Raw genomic sequence first — 19,729 nt, forward strand, 5'->3', positions numbered from 1 at the left:
TATTTTTTTTACAGGTAAAAGAGCTGATTACTTTGGGGCAATGGCCCGCAAAAAGCCCTTTTAATAGCTATTTGTAATTTAGTATAGGGTAGGGATTTGTATTATTTTGGGGGCTTTTTTATTTTATTAGGGGGATAAGATTATGTGTAATTAGTTTAAAAAACTTGTAATTATTTTATTATTTCTGTAATTTAGTGTTTTTTTTCCGTACTTTAGTTTATTTTATTTAATAGTAATTAATTGTAGTTAATTTAGGGAATTAATTTAATTATAATGTAGTGGTAGGTGTAATTGTAACTTAGGTTAGGTTTTATTTTACAGGTAAATTTGTACTTATTTTAGCTAAGTAGCTTTTAAATAGTTAATAACTATTTAATAACTATTCTACCTAGTTAAAATAAATACAAAGTTGCTGTAAAATAAAAATAAACCCTAAGCTAGCTACAATGTAACTATTAGTTATATTGTAGCTATCTTAGGGTTTATTTTATAGGTATTTAGTTTTAAATAGGAATAATTTAGTTAATTATAGTATTTTTTATTTAGATTTATTTAAATTATATTTAAGTTAGGGGGTACTAGGGTTAGACTTAGGTTTAGGGGTTAATAACTTTAATATAGTGGCGGTGACGTTGGGGGCGGCTGATTAGGGGTTAATAAGTGTAGGTAGGTTGCGGCGACATTGGGGGCGGATGATTAGGGGTTGATAAATATAATGTAGGTGTTGGCGATGTTGGGGGCAGCAGATAAGGGGTTTATATGTATAATGCAGGTGTCTGCGAAGTCGGGGCGGCAGATTAGGGGTTAATAAGTGTAAAATTAGGGGTGTTTAGACTCGGGGTTCATGTTAGGGTGTTAGGTATAAACATAACTTTTCTTTCCCCATAGGAATCAATGGGGCTGCGTTAGGAGCTGAACGCTGCTTTTTTGCAGGTGTTAGTTTTTTTTTTAACAAGTTCTCTCCCATTGATTCCTATGGGGAAATCATGCACAAGCACGTTTAGCCAGCTCACCTCTACCGTAAGCAGCGCTGGTATTACAGTGAGATGTGGAGCTAAATTTTGCTCTCTGATCACTTTTCTGTAGCTAACGCCGGGTTTGAAAAAACCTGTAATACCAGCGTTGTTTATAGATGAGCGGTGACTGAAAACTGCTCGTTAGCACCGCACAGCTTTACCGACAAAACTTGTAATCTATCAGTTAGTTAATTAACTCTATACTTAAACAGAGGAACTTAATTAAAATATTCAAACTGAATGCAGCATGCCCTCTCAAAGCAAGACTCACAGAGTTAATGAGCTAAATTTATAGTATAGGCCCACACAGGTGAATCTAATACCTCCCCTAATTACACACATACAAGAAGACAGTGGGGAAAAAAGAAACCAGTTTAAAGAAAACTTAAATAAAATAGTTAAATATAAGTTTAAAACTGCACACCTTACACAGCAAACTGTTTAAAAACTCCCTTAGTTATCTAACTCTATACTTAAACAGAGAAATTTACTTAACACAGAGAAACTGAATGCAGCAAGCCATCACAGAGCCAATTAAATAGCTACTTATGTGTATTTGACCTACCAGTCATAATTAGCATTTCAATACCCTGAAGTATGGATAAAATAATAATACTAGTGTTTACTAACTGTGATAGGCATTAATTGGTTTATTAATTATTGTTAAAATAAGCATATTGACAGCTGATGGTTATTTGAGGTTTGATTGATAATTGCAGACTCAACCCTTGAGAAAAAAGCTACTTCGATTACAGATATAAACATGAAGAAAAAATCCTGTATGCTTAATATTCTGCAGTAAGTATAACAAGTAATTTGGAGTAAAATAAGGGGAAACACATTTTATAGGACAGTGTCCCTTAAATTACATAAAAAGGGGCAAAATAAATCATGAAAATAAATGTGTTTTCTGTCCCTTTAAGTTGTACATAATTTTAAATAGTGGCTCATGGGCTCTAAAAAAGCAACTCTTATGGATGTGAACATAATAAACACAATTCTAGAGAGGGGGGTTTTCTCCCTCCTGTCCCAGTTGGGATGCGCATGAGCAAAAGTCAGGGGAAAATGTGCATAATGGTACTAGAGATGAGGAGGATACCCTGAAGTATGGATATCACACTAATACTAGTGTTTACTAACTGTGATAGGAATTAATTAATTTATTATTAATTATTATAATAAGCATATTTATAGCTGACGGTTATTTGAGGTTTGATTGGGAAGGCATAGACAGTATAGGAAAATATTTGTGCAAGCTGCCAATATCAGGATTTTGATCACTGGGGAATCAATGTTTTTATTGGCTGGGGTGACAGTAATTACCAATTAAGCATGTAATATTACTGGCTGAATTGCAGTCTTGGACAAGTTTTAGTATAGTTGAATATAAAAAAATCCACTTTAGCTATTTTCAAAGAAGTTGCAAACATAGTCACTTTAAACTAGCTTTAAATAGATTGATGGCAAATACTCTTTCCCATACAAATAAAAAGAAAATGTCTTGTATAAATGATTGATTCTTTCTGTTTTATAGTCTTAGGGCTCCATGTACTAAGCCGTCAATTCATCCGTCATTGTAGACGCCGATAAACTCGCCGTTACTCGCCGCGGGCGAAATGGTGTCCGCTATCGCTATGTACTAATAATCCCCCAATAAATAGACAAGTCTAGCCCGCCGCGAGCAATGGCGGATTATTGATAAATTTGACACCTCGCTCGCCGCGACTAAGCTGATGTACTTAACTTTCAGTTGAATTGTCTGGCCAATTATTAACACGTGACATGCAAGGTGTCACGAACATCATAGTAGTCGTGGGAATAGAATTTTGCTCCTATAAAAGTTCAACTTATCTAAACAACTTTATTATTGTTCAAATTTTTTTGAAGAGTGATAACAGAGCGTTATTTTTGTAATATTTATTTACAATTTGGATATGGCTTCATCTGGATCTGATAATATATAAATATTAATATAAAAATAATTATAAAGATTGACAACTATACAATACAAATTTAAAATATAGATTACTCTTTAATTACAGTCGACAAATTGGGCGCAATTTATGTACATGGAAATGAGAGAAAAATTAGACGCAGGTTATGCTGTAAGTACAATGCTGATATTACTGCCTTTTATATATGTCTAGACTGGCGTCTAGATTGACTTTCCTATTGTTTTGTACCTTGCCCGCCAAAAATAACGAGGTGGGAGTGGAAATTGTAGTGAGCGGACAAATAGATTTTTTAGTACATTCGTTTTTGGCAAGTTGGTGGTCAAATGTGTCTAATTACAGTGAAAAATGGAGAGGTAGCGAGGTTTGGCGGATAAGTACGCTTGCAATTTTAAAGATGCGAGTTTTAACATAATTGACGGTTTTGTACATATCAGTTTGCGAGTTTTGACGCAAGATTTGTTGTGGGTAACTCGCTGACTGCTTAGTACATGGAGCCCTTAATATCCATACAAAACCTGACCATTGATCTAATGGTATAAAGCAAATAGGATAGTACAATGTAAATGCTATTAAAAATAAATGATTACATACAAAAGTCCAAGGGTACACATTTATGTTCATAAGTTGTACTGTCTAGTGTCCTGTACCACAGTAAATATATATATAAACTATATTCAAATGTAAGCAGGCCTTGTATACAAGTCACAACTGTATAATGCTATTAGTATTAATGTATGGTTGTGTTCTACGAGATATATATTTTAGAGAGCTATTGATTCCTATGTGATCCATTAAAAAAGTGAGTAATACATCTGGAGTCTCTACTGTTATAATTCTTTCATTTATACATTTCTGTGTATATAAAACATATTAGTATACTCTGCCAGTGTCAAACTAACTAATGAGTATTATTGATGTATTAATTAATAGGTTATTAAAGAAAATTATGATAAATGTATGGAAACTTTGTATTGATAGTAGTTATATGTCAGGTAATATATTTATGACTCTGAAAAACTGTAGGTGGGCAAGCAAAGAACCCTGAGGTAGTTTTGTGTTTAATGGTCTCATACAAAATGATTCCATTTAAGGATACCCCTTGCTGATAATCCCTGAAGTTAGATAGAAAAATAAATCAATAAAAGTTATACAACTCTTGGATAATGACATAGATCATTAATTCTGTTGCATTTAAAATATCCAAAAAAGTTCTGATGTATTTACTTTTTCTTTTATTTCTGCATTAGTACAGTAACAAAAATATATCCATGTTATACTATTGACTACATGAAACCACAAACACTGAGTGAGGCATATTTAAAAAAACAGACAAACAAAAAAACAACAACCCATAAACAAATAAAAAAAGAATTTAATAAAAATCAAAACAAAAAAGTTTTATTTTTTATTTATTTTGGATGTACAGACATGTATTTTATATTACACCTAATCTAACCTATCTAACCTTGCATTATAAATTGTATAAAGTTTAACAGGGCGTTTGTGATATACATTAAAAATAAATAAAATGTATAACTAATCCTAAAACAAGCAAACAAACAAAATATATACAAACATTACATTTGATATTACATTAAAACTACCAACATGCTGCCTATTTAAAAATAAATAACGAAAGAAAAAGGAATATTAAAAGATGCAGCATTTTTTTCTAATATTTTCCAGGAATGAATTTATGACTTTTTGTGAACTATGTGGTTAATATTTACCTATCATGTTTGTATTTTCCATTACACTATTTTATATGTTTTCAAAATGAACAATGTTTTAGAAATTATGATATACAATTCATGACTTTCAATTTACAGTTAAAAAAACCCCCATTTAATTACATTGGATCTTATGACATAAGCATTACTTATTTATTAAATATTCAGCATTTCTAGTATGCACCAAAAAAATCACTAAGACAATTGCAGTTAGTTAATGTAGATATGGGTAATACTATTTTTAGGATAGTGTTTAATTTAAAATAAATATGAATTTTAAAAATACATTGTCAATGACACAACTTTAATTAGCAAAAACTAATTAAGACTGATAGGGGGAAAACATATAGCTTGAATAATTACAAAACTTACCATCTATCAAAAAACTTATTTGCACCTTACTTAAAGGGTCATGATACCCAATTTTTTTCTTTCATGATTTAGAAAGAGCATGTCATTTTAAACAACTTTCAAATTTACTTCTATTATCTAATTTGCTTCATTCTCTTGATATCACTTGCTGAAAAGCATATCTAGATATGCTCAGTGGCTGCTGATTGGTTGCTGCACATAAAGGCCTTGTGTGATTGGCTCACACATGTACATTGCTATTTCTTCAACAAAGGATATCTAAAGAATTGAGCAAATTAGATAATAGAAGTAAATTGGAAAGTTGTTTAAAATTGCATGCCCTATCTGAATCATGAAAGTTTAATTTTGACTAGACTGTCCCTTTAAGCACTCTCAGCTAGATTAGAGTTTTGCGGTAAGATGAAAAAGCAGCGTTAACAGGTCCTAACGCTGCTTTTTCACTACCGCTGGTATTACGAGTCTTGCAGGTTTAGGGGCACTGCACACTTTTTTGGCCTTACCGCAAACCTACTTATGTAAACTTATGTAAAAGTCTTTTTTTCTATGGGACTTCCATAGCGCCGGTATTACGAGTCTGTCCTGGGAGGCCAAAAGGTGAGCGGTACACCCTCTACCTCCAAGATCCCTAACGCATTTTAAAGTCAGGAGTTCTACACTACAATGCCGTAGCCTAAAACTCATAACTAAAGTGCTAAAAAGTACACTAACACCCATAAACTACCTATTAACCCCTAAACCGAGGCCCTCCCACATCGCAAACACTATAATAAAAATTTTAACCCCTAATCTGCCGCTCCGGACATCGCCGCCACTAGAATAAACATATGAACCCCCAAACCCCCGCCTCGCAAACACTAGTTAAATAATATTAACCCCTAACCTGCTGCCCCTAACATCGCCGCCACCTACATTATACTTATTAACCCCTAATCTTTTGCTCTGGACATCACCGCAACCTACATTATATTTATTAACCCCTAATCTGCTGCCCCCAACATCGCCACCTACCTATATTTATTAACCCCTAATCTGCCGTCCCCAATGTTGCCGCCACTATATTACATTTATTAACCGCTAAACCTAAGACTAACCCTAACACTAACACCCCCTAACTTAAATATAATTTAAATACATCTAAATAAAATTCCTATCATTACCTAAATAATTCCTATTTTAAACTAAATACTTAACTATAAAATAAACCCTAAGCTAGCTACAATATAACTAATAGTTACATTGTATCTAGTTTAGGGTTTATTTTTATTTTACAAGCAAGTTTGTATTTATTTTAACTAGGTAGAATAGTTATTAAATAGTTATTAACTATTTAATAACTACCTAGCTAAAATAAATACAAATGTACCTGTAAAATAAAACCTAACCTAAGTTACAATAACACCTAGCCTTACACTATAATTAAATAAATTCCCTACATTAAATACAATTAAATAAATTAAATTAGCTAATTCACAAAAAAATAAAACACTAAATTAAAGAAAATAAAAAACAAATTACAGATCTTTAAACTAATTACACCTAACCTAAGAACCCTATCAAAATAAAAAAAGCCCCCCCCCCCCAAAAAAAAAACCCTAGCCTTAACTAAACTACCAATAGCCCTTAAAAGGGCCTTTTGCGGGGCATTGCCCTAAAGAAATCAGCTCTTTTTCCTGGAAAAAAATACAAACAACCCCCCCAACAGTAAAACCCACCACCCACACAACCAACCTCCCAAATAAAATACTAACTAAAAAAACCTAAGCTCCCCATTGGGAGCATTCGTAGGGGCATTGCCCTTAAAAGGGCATTTAGCACTATTGTGGCCCAAAGTCCCTAATCTAAAAAATGAACCCACCCAATACACCTTTAAAAAAATCCTAACACTAACCCCCGAAGATTCTCTTACTGGGAGAAGTCTTTATCCAAGCGGCAAGATGTCCTCAACGAATCCAGCAGAAGTGGTCCTCCAGACAGGTAGAAGTCTTCATCCAGACGGCATCTTCTATTTTCATCCTTCCGGAGTGGAGCGGGTGCATCTTCAAGACATCCAACGTGGAGCTTCTTCTTCCAACGGCTTCTTTGTAATGAATATAACTTTAAGTGACGTCATCCAATCGGAATTAAGGTAGAAAAAATCCAATCAGCCAATAGGATTCAGCTTGCATTCTATTGGCTGATTGGAACAGCCAATAGAATGCCAGCTCAATCCTATTGGCTGATTAAAGCGATATTCATTACGAAGAAGCCGTCGGAAGAAGAGGATTCTCTGCGTCGGATGTCTTGAAGATGGACCTGCTCCGATCCGGAAGGATGAAGATAGAAGATGCCGTCTGGATGAAGACTTCTGCCCATCTGGAGGACCACTTCTGCCCGTCTGGAGGACAACTTCTGCCGGCTTCGTTGAGGACATCTTGCCGTTTGGGTGAAGACTTCTCCCAGTAAGTGAATCTTTGGGGGTTAGTGTATTGGGTGGGTTTATTTTTTAGATTAGGGACTTTGGGCCGCAATAGAGCTAAATGCCCATTTAAGGACAATGCCCATTCAAATGCCTTTTTCAGGGCAATGGGCAGCTTAGGTTTTTTTAGTTAGTATTTTAATTGGGGGGTTGGTTGTGTGGGTGGTGGGTTTTACTGTTGGGGGGTTGTTTGTATTTTTGTTATACAGGAAAAAGAGCTGATTCCTTTGGGGCAATGCCCTGCAAAAGGCCCTTTTAAGGGCTATTGGTAGTTTAGTTTAGGCTAGGGTTTTTTTTTATTTTGCGGGGCTTTTTTTATTTTGATGGGGCTCTTAGATTAGGTGTTATTAGTTTAAAGATCTGTAATTTGTTTTTTATTTTCTGTAATTTAGTGGGGTTTTTTTTGTGATTTAGCTAATTTAATTTATTTAATTGTATTTAATGTAGGGAATTTATAGTGTAAGGTTAGGTGTTATTGTAACTTAGGTTAGGTTTTATTTTACAGGTAAATTTGTATTTATTTTAGCTAGGTAGTTAGTAAATATTTAATAACTATTTAATAACTATTCTACCTAGTTAACATAAATACAAACTTGCCTGTAAAATAAAAATAAACCCTAAGCTAAATACAATGTAACTATTAGTTATATTGTAGCTATCTTGGTTTTTTATTTTACAGGTAAGTATTTAGTTTTAAATAGGAATTATTTAGTTATTAATAGTAGGTTTTATTTAGATTTATTTTAATTATATTTAAGTTAGTGGGTGTTAGGGTTAGGGTTAGACTTAGGTTTAGGGGTTAATAACTTTAGTATAGTGGCAGCGACGTTGGGAGCGGCAGATTAGAGGTTAATAACTGTAATGTAGGTTGCGGTGATGTTAGGGGCAGCAGATTAGGGGTTAATAATATTTAACCATTAGTTATATTGTAGCTATCTTAGGGTTTATTTTATAAGTAAGTATTTAGTTTTAAATAGGAATAATGTAATTAATGATAGTAATTTTAGTTAGATTTATTTAAATTATATTTAAGTTAGGGGGTGTTAGGGTTAGACTTAGATTTAGGGGTTAATACATTTAATATAGTGGCGGCGATGTTGGGGCGGCAGATTAGGGGTTAATAAGTGTAGGTAGGTTGCAGCGACATTGGGGGCGGCAGAATAGGGGTTAATAAATATAATGTAGGTGTCGGCGATGTTGGGGGCAGCAGATTAGGGGTTCATAAATATAATGTAGGTGACGGCGGTGTCCGGAGCGGCAGATTAGGGGTTAATAAATATAGTGCAGGTGACGGCGATGTCGGGGCGGAAGATTACGGGTTAATAAGTGTAAAATTAGGGGTGTTTAGGCTCGGGGTTCATGTTAGGATTTTAGGTGTAAACATAAAATGTGTTTCCCCATAGGAATTAATGGGGATGCGTTACTGAGCTTTACTCTGCTTTTTTTGCAGGTGTTAGACTTTTTCTCAGCCGGCTCTCCCCATTGATGTCTATTGGGAAATCGTGCACAAGCACATACGACCAGCTCACCGCTGACTTAAGCAGTGCTGGTATTGAAGTGGAGCTCAAATTTGCTCTATGCTCACTTCTTGCCTGTTAATGCCAGGGTTTCAGAAAACAAGTAATACCAGCGCTGCAGGTAAGTGAGCGGTGACAATAAACTGCTCGTTAGCACCGCACAGCTCCTAACGCAAAACTCATAATTTCGCCGTCTGTTTTTCCTAAATACCAGCAAAGACTAGCATATAACAGATAATTTATGCCCACAGAAAGAAAAAGAATCAATTAGAGGGAGCATAAAAAGTATAGCTAAATCAAACTTCTAAATTTGCCTTTAATCAATCAAAGGGAATTTGTCATAGGATTGTGTAAAGTTAAACATGCAGTATATGACTATATATGCAAGTCCCTTGCATGTATATGGGGGCATAATTATACAAAGCTCTCTGCTCAGACAGGATAATATAAAATGATTCTCCAGCCCTACAAGATCCCTTACAAGATTATATAAAGGCAGATGTTGCTATACGTTTCCAAGGGGCAATCCCGGAATTTCTGAATGTGAACGAGAGACAAGCCCAATGCAAATATAGACATGAGAGTTTTGTTACACTTTGTGCTTTGTATTTTATATTACTTTACACTTCAGATTAAAGGGACATAAAACCCAATTTTTTTCTTTCATGATTCAGATAGAGAATACAATTTTAAACAACATTCCAATTTACCTCTTTCATCTAATTTGCTTCATTATTTAGATATCCTTTGTTGAAGAAATAACAGTGTGCCTGGGTGAGCAAATCACACAAAGCATCTATGTGAAGCCAGCTTCTGAGCCTATCTGGATATGCTTTTCAGCAAATGATATGAAGAGAACGAATCAAATTAGATAATAGAAGAAAATTAGCCCCCTAATAAAATAACAAAGCCCTCCAAAATAAAAAAATTCCCTACCCTTTACTAAATTACAAAAGTTAACAGCTCTATTACCTTACCAGCCCTTAAAAGGGCCTTTTGCGGGGCATGCCCCAAAGAAAACAGCTCTTTTGCCTGTGAAAAAAAACACTACCCTCCAACATTACAACCCACCACCCACATACTCCTACTCTAACCCAAACCCCCCTTAAATAAACCTAACACTACCCCCCTGAAGATCTCTCTACCTTGAGTCATGTTCACCCAGCTGGGCCGAAGTCTTCATCCGATGGGGCAGAAGAGGACATTCAGACCGGCAGAAGTCTTCATCCAAGCGGGGCAAGAAGAGGTCTTCCATCCATCAGAAAAGTACCAAAATACAAACAAACACTAAATTACCAAAAATAATAAAATATTACAAGAATTTTAAACTAATTACACCTAATCTAAGCCCCCTACTAGCTATTAATATAGCTACAATATAACTAATAGTTACATTGTAGCTATTTTAGGATTTATATTTATTTTACAGGCAACTTTGTATTTATTTTAACTAGGTACAATAGTTATTAAATAGTTAATAACTATTTAATAACTACCTAGCTAAAATAAATACAAATTTACCTGTAAAATAAATCCTAACCTAAGTTACAATTACACCTAACACTACACTATCATTAAATTAATTAAATAAATGAATCCTATATAAAACTAAATACTTACCTGTAAAATAAACCCTAATATAGCTGCAATATAACTAATAGTTACATTGTAGCTATTTTAGGATTTATATTTATTTTACAGGCAACTTTGTATTTATTTTAACTAGGTACAATAGCTATTAAATAGTTATTGACTATTTAATAGCTACCTAGTTAAAATAATTACAAAATTACCTGTAAAATAAATCCTAACCTAAGTTACAATTAAACCTAACACTACACTATCATTAAATAAATTAACTACAAGTACCTACAATTAAATACAATTAAATAAACTAAACTAAAGTACAAAAACCCCCCACTAAATTACAAAAAATAAAAAAATATTACAAGAATTTTAAACTAATTACACCTAATCTAAGCCCCCTAATAAAATAACAAAGCCCCTCAAAATAAAAAAATGCCCTACCCTATACTACAAGTACCTACAATTAAATACAATGAAATAAACTAAACTAAAGAACAAAAAAACAAACACTAAATTACAAAAAATAAAAAAATATTACAAGAATTTTAAACTAATTACACCTAATCTAAGCCCCCTAATAAATAACAAAGCCCTCCAAAATAAAAAAATTCCCTACCCTTTACTAAATTACAAAAGTTAACAGCTCTATTACCTTACCAGCCCTTAAAAGGGCCTTTTGCGGGGCATGCCCCAAAGAAAACAGCTCTTTTGCCTGTGAAAAAAAACACCACCCTCCAACATTACAACCCACCACCCACATACCCCTACTCTAACCCAAACCCCCCTTAAATAAACCTAACACTACCCCCCTGAAGATCTCTCTACCTTGAGTCATGTTCACCCAGCTGGGCCGAATTCTTCATCCGATGGGGCAGAAGAGGACATTCAGACCGGCAGAAGTCTTCATCCAAGCGGGGCAAGAAGAGGTCTTCCATCCATCAGAAAAGTACCAAAATACAAACAAACACTAAATTACCAAAAATAATAAAATATTACAAGAATTTTAAACTAATTACACCTAATCTAAGCCCCCTACTAGCTATTAATATAGCTACAATATAACTAATAGTTACATTGTAGCTATTTTAGGATTTATATTTATTTTACAGGCAACTTTGTATTTATTTTAACTAGGTACAATAGTTATTAAATAGTTAATAACTATTTAATAACTACCTAGCTAAAATAAATACAAATTTACCTGTAAAATAAATCCTAACCTAAGTTACAATTACACCTAACACTACACTATCATTAAATTAATTAAATAAATGAATCCTATATAAAACTAAATACTTACCTGTAAAATAAACCCTAATATAGCTGCAATATAACTAATAGTTACATTGTAGCTATTTTAGGATTTATATTTATTTTACAGGCAACTTTGTATTTATTTTAACTAGGTACAATAGCTATTAAATAGTTATTGACTATTTAATAGCTACCTAGTTAAAATAATTACAAAATTACCTGTAAAATAAATCCTAACCTAAGTTACAATTAAACCTAACACTACACTATCATTAAATAAATTAACTACAAGTACCTACAATTAAATACAATTAAATAAACTAAACTAAAGTACAAAAATCCCCCACTAAATTACAAAAAATAAAAAAATATTACAAGAATTTCAAACTAATTACACCTAATCTAAGCCCCCTAATAAAATAACAAAGCCCCCCAAAATAAAAAAATGCCCTACCCTATACTACAAGTACCTACAATTAAATACAATGAAATAAACTAAACTAAAGAACAAAAAAACAAACACTAAATTACAAAAAATAAAAAAATATTACAAGAATTTTAAACTAATTACACCTAATCTAAGCCCCCTAATAAAATAACAAAGCCCCCCAAAATAAAAAAAATGCCCTACCCTATACTTAAAATTACAAAAGTTAATAGCTCTATTACCTTACCAGCCCTTAAAAGGGCCTTTTGCGGGGCATGCCCCAAAGAAAACAGCTTTTTTGCCTGTAAAAAAAACACAATACCCCCCCCCCACATTACAACCCACCACCCACATACCCCTACTCTAACCCAAACCCCCCTTAAATAAACCTAACACTACCCCCCTGAAGATCTCCCTACCTTGAGTTGTGTTCACCCAGCCGGGCCGAAGTCTTCATCCGATGGGGCAGAAGAAGATATCCAGACCGGCAGAAGTCTTCATCCAAGCGGGGCAAGAAGATGTCTTCCATCCATCAGAAAAGTACCAAAAAACAAACACTAAATTACCAAAAATAATAAAATATTACAATAATTTCAAACTAATTACACCTAATCTAAGCCCCCTTATAGCTATTAATATAGCTACAATATAACTAATAGTTACATTGTAGCTATTTTAGGATTTATATTTATTTTACAGGCAACTTTGTATTTATTTTAACTAGGTACAATAGTTATTAAATAGTTAATAACTATTTAATAACTACCTAGCTAAAATAAATACAAATTTACCTGTAAAATAAATCCTAACCTAAGTTACAATTACACCTAACACTACACTATCATTAAATTAGCTAAATAAATTAATCCTATTTAAAACTAAATACTTACCTGTAAAATAAACCCTAATATAGCTACAATATAACTAATAGTTACATTGTAGCTATTTTAGGATCTATATTTATTTTACAGGCAACTTTGTATTTATTTTAACTAGGTAAAATAGCTATTAAATAGATATTTACTGTTTAATAGCCACCTAGTTAAAATAATTACAAAATTACCTGTAAAATAAATCCTAACCTAAGTTACAATTAAACCTAACACTACACTATCATGAAATAAATTAAATAAATTAACTACAACAAGTACCTACAATTAAATACAATGAAATAAACTAAACTAAAGTACAAAAAAACAAACACTAAATTACAAAAAATAAAAAAATATTACAAGAATTTTAAACTAATTACACCTAATCTAAGCCCCCTAATAAAATAACAAAGCCCCCAAAATAAAAAAATGCCCTACCCTATACTAAATTACAAATGTTAACAGCTCTATTACCTTACCAGCCCTTAAAAGGGCCTTTTGCGGGGGCATGTCCCAAAAAAACAGCTATTTTGCCTGTAAAAAACCACAATACCCCCCCCACATTACAACCCACCACCCACATACCCCTACTCTTACCCAAACCCCCCTTAAATAAACCTAACACTACCCCCCTGAGGATTCTATCAGCCAATCGGAATTAAGGTAGGAAAAATTTGATTGGCTGATTCAATCAGCCAATCAGATTCAAGTTCAATCCGATTGGCTAATCCAATCAGCCAATCAGATTAACCTCGCATTCTATTGGCTGTTCCGATCAGCCAATAGAATGCGAGGTCAATCTGATTGGCTGATTGGATCAGCCAATCGGATTGAACTTGAATCTGATTGGCTGATTGAATCAGCCAATTAGATTCTCCTACCTTAATTCCGATTGGCTGATAGAATCCTATCAGCCAATTGGAATTCAAGGGACGCCAACTTGGATGACGTCACTTAAAGGTACAGTCATTTAGTCGTCGGATCAAGAAAGAAGAGGATGCTCCGCGTCGGATGTATTCAGGATGCTGCCGCTCCACTCCAGATGGATGAACATAGAAGATGCCGCCTGGATCAAGACTTCTGATGGATGGAAGACCTCTTCTTGCCCCGCTTGGATGAAGACTTCTGCCGGTCTGGATGTCCTCTTCTGCCCCATCAGATGAAGACTTCGGCCCGGCTGGGTGAACACGACTCAAGGTAGGGAGATCTTCAGGGGGTAGTGTTAGGTTTATTTAAGGGGGGTTTGGGTTAGAGTAGGGGTATGTGGGTGGTGGGTTGTAATGTCGGGGGGGTATAGTGTATTTTTTTTTACAGGCAAAAGAGCTGTTTTCTTTGGGGCATGTCCCCGCAAAAGGCCCTTTTAAGGGCTGGTAAGGTAATAGAGCTGTTAACTTTTGTAATTTTAAGTATAGGGTAGGGCATTTTTTTTATTTTGGGGGGCTTTGTTATTTTATTAGGGGGCTTAGATTAGGTGTAATTAGTTTAAAATTCTTGCAATATTTTTTTATTTTTTGTAATTTAGTGTTTGTTTTTTTGTTCTTTAGTTTAGTTTATTTCATTGTATTTAATTGTAGGTACTTGTAGTTAATTTATTTAATTTACTTCATGATAGTGTAGTGTTAGGTTTAATTGTAACTTAGGTTAGGATTTATTTTACAGGTAATTTTGTAATTATTTTAACTAGGTAGCTATTAAACAGTAAATATCTATTTAATAGCTATTTTACCTAGTTAAAATAAATACAAATCCTAAAATAGCTACAATGTAACTATTAGTTATATTGTAGCTATATTAGGGTTTATTTTACAGGTAAGTATTTAGTTTTAAATAGGATTAATATATTTAATTAATTTAATGATAGTGTAGTGTTAGGTGTAATTGTAACTTAGGATTTATTTTACAGGTAAATTTGTATTTATTTTAGCTAGGTAGTTATTAAATAGTTATTAACTATTTAATAACTATTATACCTAGTTAAAATAAATACAAAGTTGCCTGTAAAATAAATATAAATCCTAAAATAGCTACAATGTAACTATTAGTTATATTGTAGCTATATTAATAGCTAGTAGGGGGCTTAGATTAGGTGTAATTAGTTTTAAATTATTGTAATATTTTATTATTTTTGGTAATTTAGTGTTTGTTTGCTTTTTGGTACTTTTCTGATGGATGGAAGACCTCTTCTTGCCCCGCTTGGATGAAGACTTCTGCCGGTCTGGATGTACTCTTCTGCCCCATCGGATGAAGACTTCGGCCTGGCTGGGTGAACACGACTCAAGGTAGGGAGATCTTCAGGGGGGTAGTGTTAGGTTTATTTAAGGGGGGTTTGGGTTAGAGTAGGGGTATGTGGGTGGTGGGTTGTAATGTGGGGGGGGTTATTGCGTTTTTTTTTTACAGGCAAAAGAGCTGTTTTCTTTGGGGCATGCCCCGCAAAAGGCCCTTTTAAGGGCTGGTAAGGTAATATAGCTGTTAACTTTTGTAATTTAGTATAGGGTAGGGCATTTTTTTTTATTTTGGGGGGCTTTGTTATTTTATTAGGGGGCTTAGATTAGGTGTAATTAGTTTAAAATTCTTGTAATATTTTTTTATTTTTTGTAATTTAGTGGGGGTTTTTTTGTACTTTAGTTTAGTTTATTTAATTGTATTTAATTGTAGGTACTTAGTAGTAGTTAATTTATTTAATGATAGTGTAGTGTTAGGTTTAATTGTAACTTAGGTTAGGATTTATTTTATTACAGGCAAAAGAGCTGTTTTCTTTGGGGCATGCCCCACAAAAGGCCCTTTTAAGGGCTGGTAAGGTAAAAGAGCATTGAACTTTTTTAATGTAGAATAGGGTAGGGCATTTTTTTATTTTGGGGGGGTTTGTTATTTTATTAGGGGGCTTAGATTAGGTGTAAGTAGCTTAAAATTGTTGTAATATTTTTTTAAATGTTTGTAAATTATTTTTTTTATTTTTTGTAACTTAGCTTTTTTTATTTTTTGTACTTTAGTTAGTTTATGTAATTGTATTTAATTGTAGTTATTTGTAGGTAATTTATTTAATTTATTTAATGATAGTGTAGTGTTAGGTTTAATTGTAACTTAGGTTAGGATTTATTTTACAGGTAATTTTGTAATTATTTTAACTAGGTAGCTATTAAATAGTCAATAACTATTTAATAGCTATTGTACCTAGTTAAAATAAATACAAAGTTGCCTGTAAAATAAATATAAATCCTAAAATAGCTACAATGTAACTATTAGTTATATTGCAGCTATATTAGGGTTTATTTTACAGGTAAGTATTTAGTTTTATATAGGATTCATTTATTTAATTAATTTAATGATAGTGTAGTGTTAGGTGTAAATGTAACTTAGGTTGGGATTTATTTTACAGGTAAATTTGTATTTATTTTAGCTAGGTAGTTATTAAATAGTTATTAACTATTTAATAACTATTGTACCTAGTTAAAATAAATACAAAGTTGCCTGTAAAATAAATATAAATCCTAAAATAGCTACAATGTAACTATTAGTTATATTGTAGCTATATTAATAGCTAGTAGGGGGCTTAGATTAGGTGTAATTAGTTTAAAATTCTTGTAATATTTTATTATTTTTGGTAATTTAGTGTTTGTTTGTATTTTGGTAGTTTTCTGATGGATGGAAGACCTCTTCTTGCCCCGCTTGGATGAAGACTTCTGCCGGTCTGGATGTCCTCTTCTGCCCCATCGGATGAAGACTTCGGCCCGGCTGGGTGAACATGACTCAAGGTAGGGAGATCTTCAGGGGGGTAGTGTTAGGTTTATTTAAGGGGGGTTTGGGTTAGAGTAAGGGTATGTGGGTGGTGGGTTGTAATGTTGGGGGTGGTGTTTTTTTTTACAGGCAAAAGAGCTGTTTTCTTTAGGGCATGCCCCGCAAAAGGCCCTTTTAAAGGCTGGTAAGGTAATAGAGCTGTTAACTTTTGTAATTTAGTATAGGTTAGGGAATTTTTTTATTTTGATGGGCTTTGTTATTTTATTAGGGGGCTTAGATTAGCTGTAATTAGTTTAAAATTGCCCGTCTGGATGTCCTCTTCTGCCCCATCGGATGAAGACTTCGGCCCGGCTGGGTGATCATGACTCAAGGTAGGGAGATCTTCAGGGGGTAGTGTTAGGTTTATTTAAGGGGTGTTTGGGTTAGAGTAGGGGTATGTGGGTGGTGGGTTGTAATGTGGGGGGGGGTATTGTGTTTTTTTTACAGGCAAAAGAGCTGTTTTCTTTGGGGCATGCCCCCGCAAAAGGCCCTTTTAAGGGCTGGTAAGGTAATAGAGCTGTTAACTTTTGTAATTTTAAGTATAGGGTAGGGCATTTTTTTATTTTGGGGGGCTTTGTTATTTTATTAGGGGGCTTAGATTAGGTGTAATTAGTTTAAAATTCTTGTAATATTTTATTATTTTTGGTAATTTAGTGTTTGTTTGTATTTTGGTAGTTTTCTGATGGATGGAAGACCTCTTCTTGCCCCGCTTGGATGAAGACTTCTGCCGGTCTGGATGTCCTCTTCTGCCCCATCGGATGAAGACTTCGGATGAAGACTTCGGCCCGGCTGGGTGAACATGACTCAAGGTAGGGAGATCTTCAGGGGGGTAGTGTTAGGTTTATTTAAGGGGGGTTTGGGTTAGAGTAGGGGTATGTGGGTGGTGGGTTGTAATGTTGGGCGTGGTGTTTTTTTTTACAGGCAAAAGAGCTGTTTTCTTTGGGGCATGCCCCGCAAAAGGCCCTTTTAAAGGCTGGTAAGGTAATAGAGCTGTTAACTTTTGTAATTTAGTATAGGTTAGGGCATTTTTTTATTTTGGGGGGCTTTGTTATTTTATTAGGGGGCTTAGATTAGCTGTAATTAGTTTAAAATTGCCCGTCTGGATGTCCTCTTCTGCCCCATCGGATGAAGACTTCGGCCCGGCTGGGTGATCATGACTCAAGGTAGGGAGATCTTCAGGGGGGTAGTGTTAGGTTTATTTAAGGGGTGTTTGGGTTAGAGTAGGGGTATGTGGGTGGTGGGTTGTAATGTGGGGGGGTATTGTGTTTTTTTTACAGGCAAAAGAGCTGTTTTCTTTGGGGCATGCCCCCGCAAAAGGCCCTTTTAAGGGCTGGTAAGGTAATAGAGCTGTTAACTTTTGTAATTTTAAGTATAGGGTAGGGCATTTTTTTATTTTGGGGGGCTTTGTTATTTTATTAGGGGGCTTAGATTAGGTGTAATTAGTTTAAAATTCTTGTAATATTTTTTTATTTTTTGTAATTTAGTGTTTGTTTTTTTTTGTAATTTAGTGGGGTTTTTTGTACTTTAGTTTAGTTTATTTAATTGTAGATAATTGTAGGTACTTGTAGTTAATTTATTTAATGATAGTGTAGTGTTAGGTTTAATTGTAACTTAGGTTAGGATTTATTTTACAGGTAATTTTGTAATTATTTTAACTAGGTAGCTGTTAAATAGTCAATAACTATTTAATAGCTATTGTACCTAGTTAAAATAAATACAAAGTTGCCTGTAAAATAAATATAAATGCTAAAATAGCTACAATGTAACTATTAGTTATATTGCAGCTATATTAGGGTTTATTTTACAGGTAAGTATTTAGTTTTAAATAGGATTCATTTATTTAATTAATTTAATGATAGTGTAGTGTTAGGTGTAATTGTAACTTAGGTTAGTATTTATTTTACAGGTAAATTTGTATTAAATAGGATTCATTTATTTAACTATTGTAAATTTATTTAGTTTTATTTAAATTATATTTAAGTTAGGGGGTGTTAGGGTTAGGGTAAGACTTAGGTTTAGGGGTTAATAACCTTATTATAGTAGCGGCGACATTGGGGGCTGGAGATTAGGGGTTAATAATTGTAGGTAGGTGGCGGCAATGTTAAGGAGGGCAGATTAGGGGTTAATAAAATGTATTATAGTGTTTGCGAGGCGGGAGTGCGGCGGTTTAGGGGTTAATACATTTATTATAGTGGCGGCGATTAACGGTCGGCAGATTAGGGGTTAATACTTGTAGTTAGATTGCGGTAACGTTGGGGGGGGCAGATTAGGGGTTAATAACTATAATGTAGGGGTCGGCGATGTTAGGGAGAGCAGATTAGGGGTTAATAGCAATAATTTTAGGTTGCGGCAATATCAGGTTGGCAGATTAGGGGTTAATACTTGTAGTTAAATTGCGGCGACGTTGGGGGGGCAGATTAGGGGTTAATAACTATAATGTAGGGGTCGGCGATGTTAGGGACAGCAGATTAGGGGTTAATAGCTATAATTTTAGGTTGCGGCGATATCAGGTCGGCAGATTAGGGGTTAATACTTGTAGTTAGATTGCGGCGACGTTGGGGGGGCAGATTAGGGGTTAATAACTATAATGTAGGGGTCGGCGATGTTAGGGACAGCAGATTAGGGGTTAATAGCTATAATGTAGGTGGCAGCGATATCCGGTCGGCAGATTAGGGGTTAATAAGATAATGCAGGTGTCAGCGATAGCGGGGGCGGCAGATTAGGGGTTAATAAGTGTCATATTAGGGGTGTTTAGAGACTCGGGGTACAT

The sequence above is a fragment of the Bombina bombina genome, chromosome 4 (assembly GCF_027579735.1).
Source record: "Bombina bombina isolate aBomBom1 chromosome 4, aBomBom1.pri, whole genome shotgun sequence".
NCBI lineage: Eukaryota > Metazoa > Chordata > Amphibia > Anura > Bombinatoridae > Bombina > Bombina bombina.